The sequence below is a fragment of the Panthera leo genome, chromosome A1, assembly GCF_018350215.1.
Source record: "Panthera leo isolate Ple1 chromosome A1, P.leo_Ple1_pat1.1, whole genome shotgun sequence".
In the NCBI taxonomy this organism is placed as follows: Eukaryota; Metazoa; Chordata; class Mammalia; order Carnivora; family Felidae; genus Panthera; species Panthera leo.
The window spans coordinates 62,573,648-62,586,847 of NC_056679.1; the positions used below are offsets into that span (position 1 = coordinate 62,573,648).

A 13,200-nucleotide genomic window follows, 5' to 3' on the forward strand; every position below is an offset into this window, starting at 1 on the left:
ATAGGTTGACATCCAGTGGGTAAGGTTGGATGATAGACCACTGGCCACCATCACCCGCTTCTCAGTAGGTCAGTGGCTGTGAACTGGCCACACCTATCATACAGAACATGAAAATTCTTATCTGGAAATGAGAAAATGACGTGAAACCTGAACTAATATGTGACTGCCAGAAGGCAGATATGTTGTGCCTAATGATTCCATATCCCTTCCTTTTAAAGAATACAACCTACCTGCTCCACCTCACTGAATCATGCCCAACTTGGCTTACTTCCATAGACCTAGGTGGTCTAGGGATAACTGGCTGAAACAGGCCAACCTGATATGTGTGGAACCCCAATACTAATGGCTGTTGGTAACTTCTAAAATAAAGGTCAGCTATTTTTTTTTTTAGAACCAGATATTGTAAAGAACCAGATATTAAGTATCTTGGGTTTTGTGGGTCACATATAGTCTCTTGGGTCTTCTCTTCCTCTTTTTCATTTCCTTTTTTTTTTTTTCTCTTCTCTTTAAAAACCAGTGTTAGTCCAAAGGTCATACAAAAAGAGAACAGTAGCTGGGTTTGGGCCATAGACCATTGTTTGCCATCTCCTGATCAAAAAGATATCACCATGATAGCTGGGGTACCATAAACAGATAACTTCCAGCTGACTTTCAAGAAATATTCTAAGGGATCTTCAGATCCTCCAGTGTGGCAACCAGGGAACTGTGTCGCTCAGATATCACGCTGTGGGGAACATAGTTAACGGACAGCCCAACTGCCACCCTTATCTATCCACTGTTGCATTTGTATTGAGGTCACACTGTCCTCAGGCTTCTCTGTGAGTAAGCACAACAGGGATTCCATGAAAGCTTACTACTGCAAGACCTGGAACTCCTGTGATATGTAACTTAAGGTAGAAGATTCTCTGCTAACCTATCTTAACCTTGCTTAGAAATATGCTCTATTCCAAGACTCCTTCACCCAGTCCTTCTTTCCTCCCCACTCTATTTTCATAGGAGTTAGACTTGCATGTAGTTAACTCTCCCCACCTCACCCCCTTTTTCTTCCATAGGTCTTTCCCCCAATAAGATTTTACACATCAAATCCCATCTGTTAGAGGACCTGAAATTACCAGGTGATTCCACTTCTGAAGAACAGATTCCTTTCATGCTTATTTTTTTTCACCATGTTAAAAAAAATAGTGTGCTAGCATTACAATAACAAAGTATCACCAACTGGGTAGTTGGTAGAATTTATTGTGTCACAGTTTTGGAGGCTAAAAGTCTAAGATCAAATTGTGTGAGGATTGGTTCCTTTACAGAGTTTTTGGGGGAAAATTTGTTCCATGCCTGTCTTCCAGCTTCTGGTAAACTGCTAGCAATTTTGGGTGTTCTTTGCAGGTGGTGTTCTTTTTCTATCTTAATATCTTCTCTGTATAGGCGTCTTCATGCCAGACATACTGGATTAGAGGCTTACCCTACTTAATCATATCTGCAATGACCCTCTTAATAAATCAGGTTACTTTATGAAGTGCCAGGGGTTAGAACTTCAACCTCTGAATTTTGAGAAAACACAACTCAAACCTGAACATCAAACATGTCACCTAACCACCTCCTCATGGGCCACATGAACGAAACCACCACGTCTGCAGGAATAGTGAATATTTGAGGGTGACATGGTTAGAATTACAGCCCTCGTCTCAGAGCAAGTATTTAATATTGCTTGTTGATATTAAGGCATTTCAGCCAGTCACCTCTCAAGGGGCAGATTGCCTCAATAGACAATCACCCACTTAGTGTCCACCTCCCAAGATTTCACTGGTTTATCTTCCCCTCCCATTTTTCCTTCTTTCGTGTATTCGTCTCTCCTTTCCTTGGGGAAGAGAAACCAATCCTTCTCATTTTGTTTCATATCTAATAACCATTGCCCTAGAGTAACAAATAGGACTACTGTAATAAACAGGTCTAGTCTCCTTGGATGCAAAATGCACCTTGAAATAATATTTTACCCTCCTCCTTCAGGCAGCAGACAAGCAATATAAAATGTTATCACAGGAGCTCATGGAGTATACAACAGAAATTTATTGCTTCATAAGACTGATAGCTCTAGAATACAGTGAAACACAAATGGGATATGGCACATTTTATAGTAAGGTAATTTTTCTTAAAAACATTCTTTATTGTAAGGTTTTCTCCCCTTTAGGAAAACATTAGTATTGATAGTTGATCAACAGTTTAATGTCAGGTGAAATGTAATTTATCCTCCCATAATTTCTCATATTTTCATAACTACTTAACTTTCTCTCTGACAGAGGTTCCAGTTTTATACCTAGGGGACTATTCAGAACAGCACTGAATAATTAACTGACAAATATTCCCCAATTCAGGCAGAGCTGCGTTGCTCTTGGCATCCAAATTTACCAAGTTAATGCAAACTAGCAATCCCAGTGAGATAACATCCCCTGTGGATTATGTGAATTTTGTCTATTTTGCTCTGTCTATTCTCTATCTGAACACCAGTTTTGGATAATTGTACTCTTTAAGAGAAAGAAATTAGGACACTTAAGTATGGCAAAAAAAAAAAAAAAGTATTTTGCTGCTAGCTGACCCTTAAATAGCTCAGGATTAAGTGGTATATTGAATTCAAGTAGAATGTAAGTTTATCTAGCAGCCTGCCCGTTAAAATTACCATATTGCCATAGCATAGGATAATCGTAGGTATGATGGACATCAATACCAACTTACACACCATATCAAAGTAATTTCCCAAGCAGACTATTACTTTCCTTATTGGGACCTGGAACTAGGTGTTAATATGGTAAACTGACATTACCTTTTCTAATAGATAAAGGGCTGTCTTGCTTTCCTTTCCTTTCAGTTATGGAGCTTAGAAATCCAAGAATTGTTATGAACTTCCCACTTTCCCTCACCTCATCTTTCTATTTTCCAAGACCCTTTTCCTGCTTTCCTTACCATCTCTTCTCCCTACAACTAGAATTTTTAAATAATAAGGCTAGAGAGAAACTTAAATACATACTCTTGTTATAAGTATTCATGGTTTGGGGCGCCTGGGTGGCTCAGTCGGTTAAGCGTCCGACTTCGGCTCAGGTCATGATCTTAGAGTCTGTGAGTTCGAACCCCGTGTCGGGCTCTGTGCTGATAGCTCAGAGCCTGGAGCCTTTTTCAGATTCTGTGTCTCCCTCTCTCTGACCCTCCCCCATTCATGCTCTGTCTCTCCCTGCCTCAAATATAAATAAACGTTAAAAAAAAAAAAAAAGTATTCATGGTTTGCTTTGTTTTTTACATGATGGATTAATGCAATCTTCATACCACCCCATGTCAGCGTGGAGACATTCTGGATTGTAGACCGTGTCTTAAAAGAGGCTCTGTTTTAAATCCTTGTAAGCAATGTCCAAGTTCTCAATTTCCCCTTTGAAATGAAATAAAAAACCTTGTCTGTACTTGCTGATTCCCATTTCTTTAACTCTCCACCTTTTTCCTGTTAAAATACAGGATCCATGTTACACATTATGTAGTACTAATATGTGTGTGTCCGGCATAAAAATAATACAATGAATGCCGATACCAAGGTTGGCCACAGAGGAGAGCATCAATGGAATATCTGAATTTCTCTGTAAATTTTTCACAATTGCATTTCTGGTTGTCTTCCTAGAGGTAAAACTTTATCTTTGGGCTTTCTATTTGTGGGCATAGACTGGCTTATTTATTTATTTTTTTTTACTTAATTGTTTTGTTTTTATTTTTCATTTGTTTTCAGTTCAGGAGTAGAATTTAGTGATTAATCACTTAGATATAACACCCGGTGCTCAACACAATAAGTGCCATCCTTAATATCCATCACCTATTCCCTACCCACCTTCCCTCCAGAAACCCTCAATTTGTTCTCTATAGTTGAGTCTCTTATGATTTGCTTTTTTTTCTCCCTTTTCCTATGTTCATTTGTTTCTTAAATTACATGTTAGTGAAACAATGTGTTTTTCTCATTTGTTTTGCTGAGCATATAATACTCTCCATGTTGCAAATGGCTGAATTTCACAATTTTTGATGGTTGAATAATATTCCATTGTGTGTGTATATGCTATTTTTTCTTTATCCATTCATCAATTGATGGACGTTTAGGGTCTTTCCATGACTTGGCTATTGTTAATGCTGCTATAAACATTCGGGTGTGTGTGTGTCCTTTGAATCAGTATTTTTAGATCTTTACAGTAAATACCTAATAGTGCAACTGCTGGATCATAGGGTAGTTCTACTTTTAACTTTTTGAGGAACCTCCATACTGTTCTCCAGAGTGGCTGTACCACTTTGAATTGCCACTAACAGTGTAAGAGGGTTCCCGTTTCTCTGTATCCTCACCAACATCTGTTGTTTCCTGAGTTGTTAATTTTGGCCATCTTGACAGGTGCAAGGTGGTATCTCATCGTGTTTTTGATTTGTATCTTCCTGATGATGAGTGATGTTCATCTTTTCCTGTGTCTGTTGGCCATCTGGATGTTGTCTTTGGAAAAATGTCTACTCATGTCTTCTGCCCATTTCTTAAATTTTTTTCTGTTTATTTTTGACAGAGCATGAGTGGGGGAGGGGCAGAGAGAGGGAGACACAGAATCTGAAACAGGCTCCAGGCTGTCAGCACAGAGCCCAATGCAGGGCTCGAACTCACCGCAAGATGATGACTTAAGCCAAATTTGGATGCTCAACTGACTGAGCCACCCAGGCGCCCCTCTTCAGCCCATTTCTTAACTGGGTCATTTGTTTTTGGGGTATTGAGTTTGATAAATACTTTATAGATTTTGAATACTAACCCTAGATCACATATGTAATTTGCAAATAACTTCTTCCATTCTATAGACTGTCTTTTAGTTGATAGTTTGCTTTGCTGTGCAGAAGCTTTTTATCTTGATGAAGTCCCAATAGTTCATTTTGCTTTTGTTTCTCTTGACTCTGGAGACATTCCTAATAAGTTGCTACCTGTGTTCTCCTCTAGGATTTTGATCGTTTCCTATCTTGGCTTATATTTTAGAGCAGTTCCTTTACAGAGAAGAAAAACACAAAAAATATAGAAACATTTTAAAGTAATGTGTGAAGAAATTCAAATGTTAACAAGGGAGAGTGTTTTTTAAGAACAAAGAACCTAATATTCTAGGCCTGCCTTCTAGGCATTAATCAGGAGTCATAAGTTTGAGAAGTTAGGTGGGGTATGGAAAGTGGGAGGTTTAGTGGCTGAAATCTTCAGAGCATCCTACAGGAATAAGGAACAAAACTGGATTGCAGAGCTAAGATGAGAGGTCTTGGTAAATACTTTGAAAGTGGTAGAGAATGTAAGGAAGAGAAGGAATAACAAATAGATAAGCCTAGCTACAAATCAATTTAAACTCTACTCAGATTGACATTTGCCCCTCCCCTAAATGCATATTAAAAACAAAAATTCCCTTTAGAGAAGATGACTCAGGTCTTTAAAATTTCTCTGCAATATTTTAAACACATCTGGAATTAAATCAAACTTACCTGGAATATCCACAGGTAAAGATGGATATCAAAAGCCAAAAATAAAAACACAACAAAGATACCTGAAGATCAAGATTGGTTTAATAAGACACTGTTAGTAATTCATTAAAATGTTAAAAATTTTTGAGAAAACAGAAAATACTTTGAGAGAATTTTACAGAAGTAAAAAATGTTTAAAGTCAAATGGGTTAAAGGTCACCTGGGTGGCTCAGTCAGTTGAGCTGACTTGATTTCACCTCAGGTCATAGTCTCACAGTTGTGAGATCAAGCCCCGTGTCAGTATCTGCATGGAGGTTGCTTGGGATTCTCTGTCTCCTCTCCCTCTCCCCTGTTCATGTGTTTAATCTCTCTCTGTCTCTCTCTCAAAAAAAAAAAAAAAGTTAGAAATCAAATGGGTTACACTTAAAAAGTTGTAAAGTGTAATAACTGAACTTGAATACTCAAGAGTTTAAAAGATTTTATGTAGCCGAAGAAAAAAATTAAACTGGATAATAGGCCCAAATAAAATATTTAGTCTGAAGCCTGGGTGGAAAGCTGCCTTATTGTGAGAATTTCTGTAAACATCCCATAGGATAGCATCTCCACTCTCATTTTGTTACTTTTTTTTTTTTTTTTTTTGGCTGACTTACATTTATGGTGTCTTTTTCCCTTATCTATTTATTTTTTTGTATTTGGAAATTTACAAGAATTCTTTGTGGCCCCAGATGAGCATAATTCCTTTGCTTCTGGATATTTGAAAACATTTCCAATTGAGGATTTAATTAGAAACCAAGTAAGACTGAGGATAGAAACTCTGAAGAATGTATTTAGGCCTCAAAACGTGTGAACTAAGACTTGTGATCTAAAAGTACTTAGTATATTTTCTCCTGACTAGAGCCAAACTTGTAACAAATAAGTGTTTTTTTTCGTGTGTGTGTGTGTGTGTGTGTGTGTGTGTGTGTGTGTACGCGCGCATGCGCACGTGTCTTACATCACCTTTTCATTGACGATTTAGCTCTCTGCTAGATTCCCAGTGTTATAGTAGGGTCTTTAATCCAGCTCCAGGCAATTTTATGGCCTAGATTTTTTGTTACTCCTATCTGTTTTTGGCAGTTACAAATAATGCTATTGGCAAATAAAAATAATTTTAGGCTTGGTATGCTGTTTGCTATGTGGCAGCATGTCATAGAAATAATAATTCCCTTTATGTTTTTTTGGTTTGGCCTTCAAAAATTTCCTTCACATTCTTCAGCAATGTTTAAAAAAGTTTTTTAATGTTTAAAAAGCTAAATTTTTTTGTTAATATTTTGGGTGTTTTACTAAAGTCTTATGGTATAAGGAACTTTTAGTAGGAAAGATTTTAAGCCTACCATATTACCATTCTTCCTCAAACTGCCCTGATTGCTTTCACCAAGGCCTCCATGTTGTTCAATCTAGTAAGTTCTGAGTTTTCCTTGAGTTATTCTTTGAGTTATTGGTTGCACATGCTCTCATTGATTACTCCTTCCTTCTTGATGTGCTTTCTCTACCTTCCTTCCAGAATACTCTTTATTTCTTCATCATTCTTCCTCAGGTGTTAATATCAGACCCTCATTGTCTCAACACTAATGCATGATAAAACTCAGAGGTTCTGTACTCAGTCTTATTTTCTGTTCTCTGTTTCTCTGGGACTGATCTCCTACACTCCCAAACTCAAAGGATGAGTATCTTTAGTTCAAGGTAAAGTTAAAGTTGGGTACACACATTAGGAACCATCAGTGAGTGCACAGATGGTATATGAGCTTGACAGAGTATGAGATCAGTCCAGAGAAACGGCGAGTAAGACAGCTTGAAATCTCCATGTGTATGTCTAAAGAGCCTCCAATAAAACTCCAGATTCTATTCCTCACCGGTTCCTCCTCCTGTGTTCTGACACCTTTGAGTCAAGTGTGCTTTCATTGGACACCTTCGTTTCTTTGGATGCTCAGGCCAAAAACCCATCAGTCATCCCAGACTACTTTTCACATCTCACATTTGATCTGTATGAAAATACTGTAGCCTATACCTTCCAAATAGCTGAAATTCGACCACTTTACTGCTGCACACTTCATTCTCAGCTGGTTTGCACTTGCTGTCTCGTCTGCCTGGACTCTGAACACCACAAAACCACTTGGGAACCTGATCAGCAATCTCCTCTTCAGACCTACCCTAACACCTTATTTAAAATCATGGCCTCCATCATTCTACCCACCCCCCTAATTCTGCTGTCGTTCCCTTTGTGGAATTTCTCTCCATGTTACATACTGTGTATGGGTTTATTACTTGATTTTCCTCAAAAATTTAATGTGCATACAAGTATGGAGTTTTTTTTTCTTTCTTTCACTGCTATATCACCAGCTCCAGAACAAAGCCTGGCATAGAGTAAATCATAAAAAACAAAAAACACACCACATAGTTAATAGGTATCATTTTATTGTATAGGAGATTGAGGCTAAAACAGTTTGTGTTTCCTAATGTCCTAGAGATGGTAGAATAGCTACAACTAAATTTCTTCACATGGTATCTGTGACTTCACAGTCTGATCCCAATCTGTCCTTTGAACCTCATCTCCCATATGAATCACTTTTCTTACAGAAGACCTATGTAACCTCAGCTCTGTTCTAGCTGCCTTTCTCCAAAAAGGTCACGCCCTGTGGACACTGCTCCACCTCGTATTTCTCCCTTAGCCTGGGGTGACCTCTTTCCCTATTTCTGGCTAATCAAATCTTCCACTGTCTTCGACTCAGGTCAAATGTCACTTACATCATTAAGTCAGATCCAGTCATCTCAGTAAAAATTAATCTTTTTTCCGTTTCAGGCACTGCCAAAGCACTTAGTCTTTATAGAAATTTTGGCACTTTACACTGTGCACCTTGTGTTGAATACAATCCTATGCCTGCTTCTTCTGAAACCTCAGGAAACACGAAGCTTCTTGAGGACAGTATTTTGTGTATAATCACCTTTATAATCTTCCTTTAGGTCTTAACAGTGTTGCATATACAGTCAGCACTGAGTTAAATATTGCAGAAGTGCTTTGAACTACTCCATCATATCCAGTTGTCCCTATAAGGAAAATATCCAATTCTTTTTTCTTTTTAAGTCAAAGATCTGTTTGTTTTTAGACAAAGGCCTTATAAGAATCACAGATGAAAGATCATGCACAAACCACATTTTTCCCTCAATGACAAAAAAACACATTCAGTAATTTTTAAAACATCCATTTTTAGCGACCCAGCTAGCTGGAAAAATGTTGCTGGATTTTTTCTGGTCGGAGGGATGCTGCCCATCTTAGCTGTATTACCCACCACAAGAAGGAGAGCATAGATGGACTATGCTCATTTCAGACAACTAACTCGAACCAGCTTTGAAGAAGACTTGGTTAAGCTGGAGATACAGTTGCAAACTTTGCTTCCTCCTTCTCCCCTGAGGAAGTGGACACAGAAGCACACATCCAGGAAGTTCTGGGTCAGTGAATTATTCTTGCTTTCACCGCCAGACCTCATTGTGATGCCCGTATGGCTTCATGGGAGAGTCCTACCCGGTGCAAAAGTAGATGTCACTCTGGCACGTGGCTGTGCCCTCCAGGTGGTCCGTAGCTGGGCGGCATGAGCTGTGCAGTCTGCTTGCTCGGTGTAGCCACCAAACTGCAGGGAATAGATGTGTTCCCTCTCCATCTTAATGCTTTCATCGATGCAAACTGGCAGGTGGCTCTGAAACTGGTTTGGAATCCAGAACCGGACTTCTTAAATTTCTTCTGTAGAGAACCATCCTCACTGAGAAATACAACAAAGGAGATAGGAACTGTCATCCCCATCCCGACTCCCTTGTCCTGGGGGCCTCCCACGTACTTCATGGCTTTGGGCAATGCTTCCCATAGAGCCTCATCCACAGGCTTATCTGTCAGTTCCACTGTGGCAAACCGCCTGCCTTCACAGGTTGCGTCCTCATAGGAGACTTCTTCCTTGCCAACAGTCTGAAACAGCAAGTTCTTGACCGTGCTCAGCATAATGTGGCTGTGGCACTCTTTTTTTCTGACTGGTTTCTAAGGTACTATAATGATGAATAATACAACCAATAGCACTTATTTACAACATTTTTTCCAGTAAAACCACATTATATTAAGGTATTAAGAGAAAATACATAGAGAAGCAAATGTGGGGTGGTCAAACATGTATCTAGGAGGGAAATTCTCCCTGAGACGTGAAGGGAAATTACGTCTGCCCAGACTGTTTAGTTCTTTAATTCTGCCCTGTATCAAGTCCAGTGGATTTTCAGCTTTTATTGTACATATGCTTTAACCCATGGGGGCTTGAAGTATATTTCAGGTAATTCTGAAGGTACTTTGTTGGAGATAGTGTAAGTTGGTAAATACGGGAAAGATAGAGTTCAGACTAGAAAGAACCTTATCATGCTAAGACACTTGTATCTATTCCTTACACATATGAAGAACAAATGAAGGATTTTGAGCAGGGAAGGAACTTAACCATATTTGACATTTCAGAATTTAACATCAGATTTAGCAGGAAATATAAAACTGTCTAGGGAAGAAATTTGAGTCATGAAGTTTGTTAGAGTAAAAAAAAAAACGAAAGGTTCATTCTTGGCAGATCAACAATAGTTGGGGGGGGGGGGGCGACCCGTAAGCGATTGCAAATTTAGACCACAGACCCTACAAAAATAATTTATTAAAGTATTTACTAATTCTGGTTTCATTAACTTTTATGGAATGCTTACGATAAATCTTGCACCTAAGAATATAGTGCTATTAAAGTGTTATATAGTGAATTATTTTACCCTGTCAAGGAGAGGAGAGTAATGGCTGCAGCTGAGAAGGAGCAGTGAGGGTTAACTGAGGTGAAGAAAGAAAAGAAGGGTATTTCAAACTATACCAATAGCCTGCCCAACTCCAGTGGCAGGACAGGGCTTGGCAAGTATGAGAAACTGGTTTAGGTCCAGTAGTGACTTCAGAAGACAGTAAGAAGGCTCATGGTATTGGAGGAGACTGAAGAGACTGGTAAGGGCTAGACAAGGAAGGATGCTGTAGATCATGTTAAGAATTTCTCTTTTTTAGGTGTTTTTATTTAAATTCTAGATAGTTAACAGTATGGTAAAAATTGGTTTCAGGTGTAGTATGGGGCTTAGAAAATATATTTATTTGCATGAGGCCACCTTAAGCACTCAGGATATCTGTTCGGGACCATATGGGGCCTTCTCACTTGTATCCAGGAGATGGGATGTGCATAAGCATTGTTGGATGCTTTTTGTGGCCATCCTAGTGTGTATGTGCCCTCAAGATCTCTAGCATGCTTTATGGAGGAATATATATTCTCTGTACATTAGAGGGATGGGATTGTGCTAAACCAGCTTGAGATTACTGGACTGAAGTAGTAATTACATTCATTTTTTCTGAGGACCATGAGAAGGCAATTGATGGTCTCAATATATTTGTGTTTTATAAAGAAACATTCTGGCTGCAGATTGGTGGAATAAGGTATTCTGGAGGGAATTCATGAAGCATTTGCTTTGCTGACTGTTGTAAAGGGCACATCTCCAGCTCTTACACCAGTGAGGTCATGATGGAAATGGGGGGAAAAATTGGGGGGTGGTTGGACATGAAAAGATGATCATGTAACTTAAAACTAAATACAGCTGATTGGATGTTGAAGATGAGAAGTGAGCAGTTGAGCCAAGGGTTCCCAAGTCATCTGAAAGAAGAGGAAAACTAATCAGTGTGGTGGTAACAAGTTGAATAGAAAGTTAAAAAATCTGTATCGGCCATCAGGAAGTTGAAAATGTAGATCTGAAAAAGTTAAAAGTTGGAGGTTAGTGATTTCCATTATTTGCAGAGGAACAATGACAAAATGTAGTAAGGGTTAGTTGCTATAATTTGCAATTTCATCTAGTATTCAAAATACCACAGGATAAATAATATCAGGACGCCCATTTACAGATGAGATAAGCAAGGCTTATAGCATGTAATTTGCATAGGATCTGATTTCAAAATTTGCCTTCTTGAATTACCATCATTTTCTGCCTCTATGAATGGATAAGGTTGCAAAACAAAGAGAAAAGGAATCTCCAGCAAGGGATAATGAAAATAGAAGACTGAGAACCATATAGAGAGAGCCAGACACTGAAGTACTATTGAAGTCCATGGTGGAGATTTCATGATTTTGAATACTGTTGTTAATGAAGTGTGTTAACCTTGTAGAGTACCCAAGGAATTGAAAGCAAGTTATTTTCTTTGCCATTTAAAACATTTTGTTGAGCAAGTAATCTCTGCCAGGTACTTTTCCAGCTGCTACAAATAGAATAGTGAACAACACAGTAAAATCACCTAGTAGCAAGCAATTAAATTCTAGTAGGACATAGATAATAAGCAGGCATGCAATTTTTAAGACGCATTAAGTGAGGAGCTCACAGGAATTACCAAAGAGAAGTAGTCTCTGGGGTGGAAGCCAGATAGCCAGGAGTTGACGAAATCAGAGGAGGTAATGCTGGAGTGGGATAAGGGGAGCGTGATTACTGATGCACATTGTGTTAAGAGAAAGAATGTAATGTACAGACTACTGATGTTGATAATGTACAAAAACCATACAGAGATGGGACTACATGCATTTGAGTGGTCCTTGGATATGTGTGATTTCTTTTATGCAGTTTCCAACTAATAGGTTAAAGTAGAATTTTTTTTTTTTTTTTTTTTTTTTTACCTAACATACAACGTTAGTTGTATATAATGTATTGATTAAACAATTCTATACATTATTCAGTGTTTACCACAATGAGTATACTCACCATACAATGTTACAATATTATCACTAATTCTCCATGCTGTACCTTATATCTCCATGATTTATAACTTGAAGTTTGTTGCTCTTAATCCCCTTTATTTTTTTTTAATGTTTATTTCTTTTTGAGAGAGAGAGAGACAGAGTGGGGGAGGAGCAGAGAGAGAGAGAGGGAGACAAAGAATCTGAAGCAGGCTCCAGGCTCTGAGCTGTCAGCACAGAGCCCGATGCGGGGCTCAAACTCACAAACCATGAGATCATGACCTGAGCTGAAGTCGGACGCTTACTGCTTACCGACTGAGCCACCCAGGAGCTCCTCTTAATCCCCTTTATTTCACCCATCCCCCTACTTTATTTCCCCCCTTCCCTTTGGCAACTACCAGTTCTCTGAGTCTTTTTTTTTTGTCCGTTTTTAAGTGAAACCATGTTATTTATCTTTCCTTGACTTAGCATTCCCCTCCAGCTCATACATGTTGTTGTAAATGGCAAGATTGCATTTTTTATGACTGAGTAATTTTCCATAGTATATATACCACCTCTTTATCCACTCATGGATGGACACTTGAGTTGCTTCCATATCTTAGCTATTGTAAAGCTGCAGTGAATGTAGTGGTGCATATGTCTTTTTGAATTAGTATTCTTTTCTGTGGATGAACACCCACCAGTGGAATTACTGGATCATACAGTAATTCTATTTTTAATTTTTTAAGGAACCTCCATACTGCTTTCCACAGTGGCTTCATCAGTTTACATACATACCTGCACTTATTTCTTTCTTTGATTCTACTTATTCTGATGTGCGTAAGGTGATATCTTTATTGTAGTTTAGATTTGCATTTCCCTGATGATTAGTAATAAGGTGGGAGGAAGTTCTAAGTACTGGTTCTCAAAATTAAGTGTTTTTTGGAAC

General features: G+C 38.5%; 1 pseudogene; it reads right to left on the reverse strand.

The window, feature by feature from the left end:
* Window positions 1-8,988: 8,988 nt before the first annotated feature.
* On the reverse strand, window positions 8,989-9,508 carry LOC122229431 (annotated as a pseudogene).
* Between the last annotated feature and the right edge of the window lie 3,692 nt (window positions 9,509-13,200).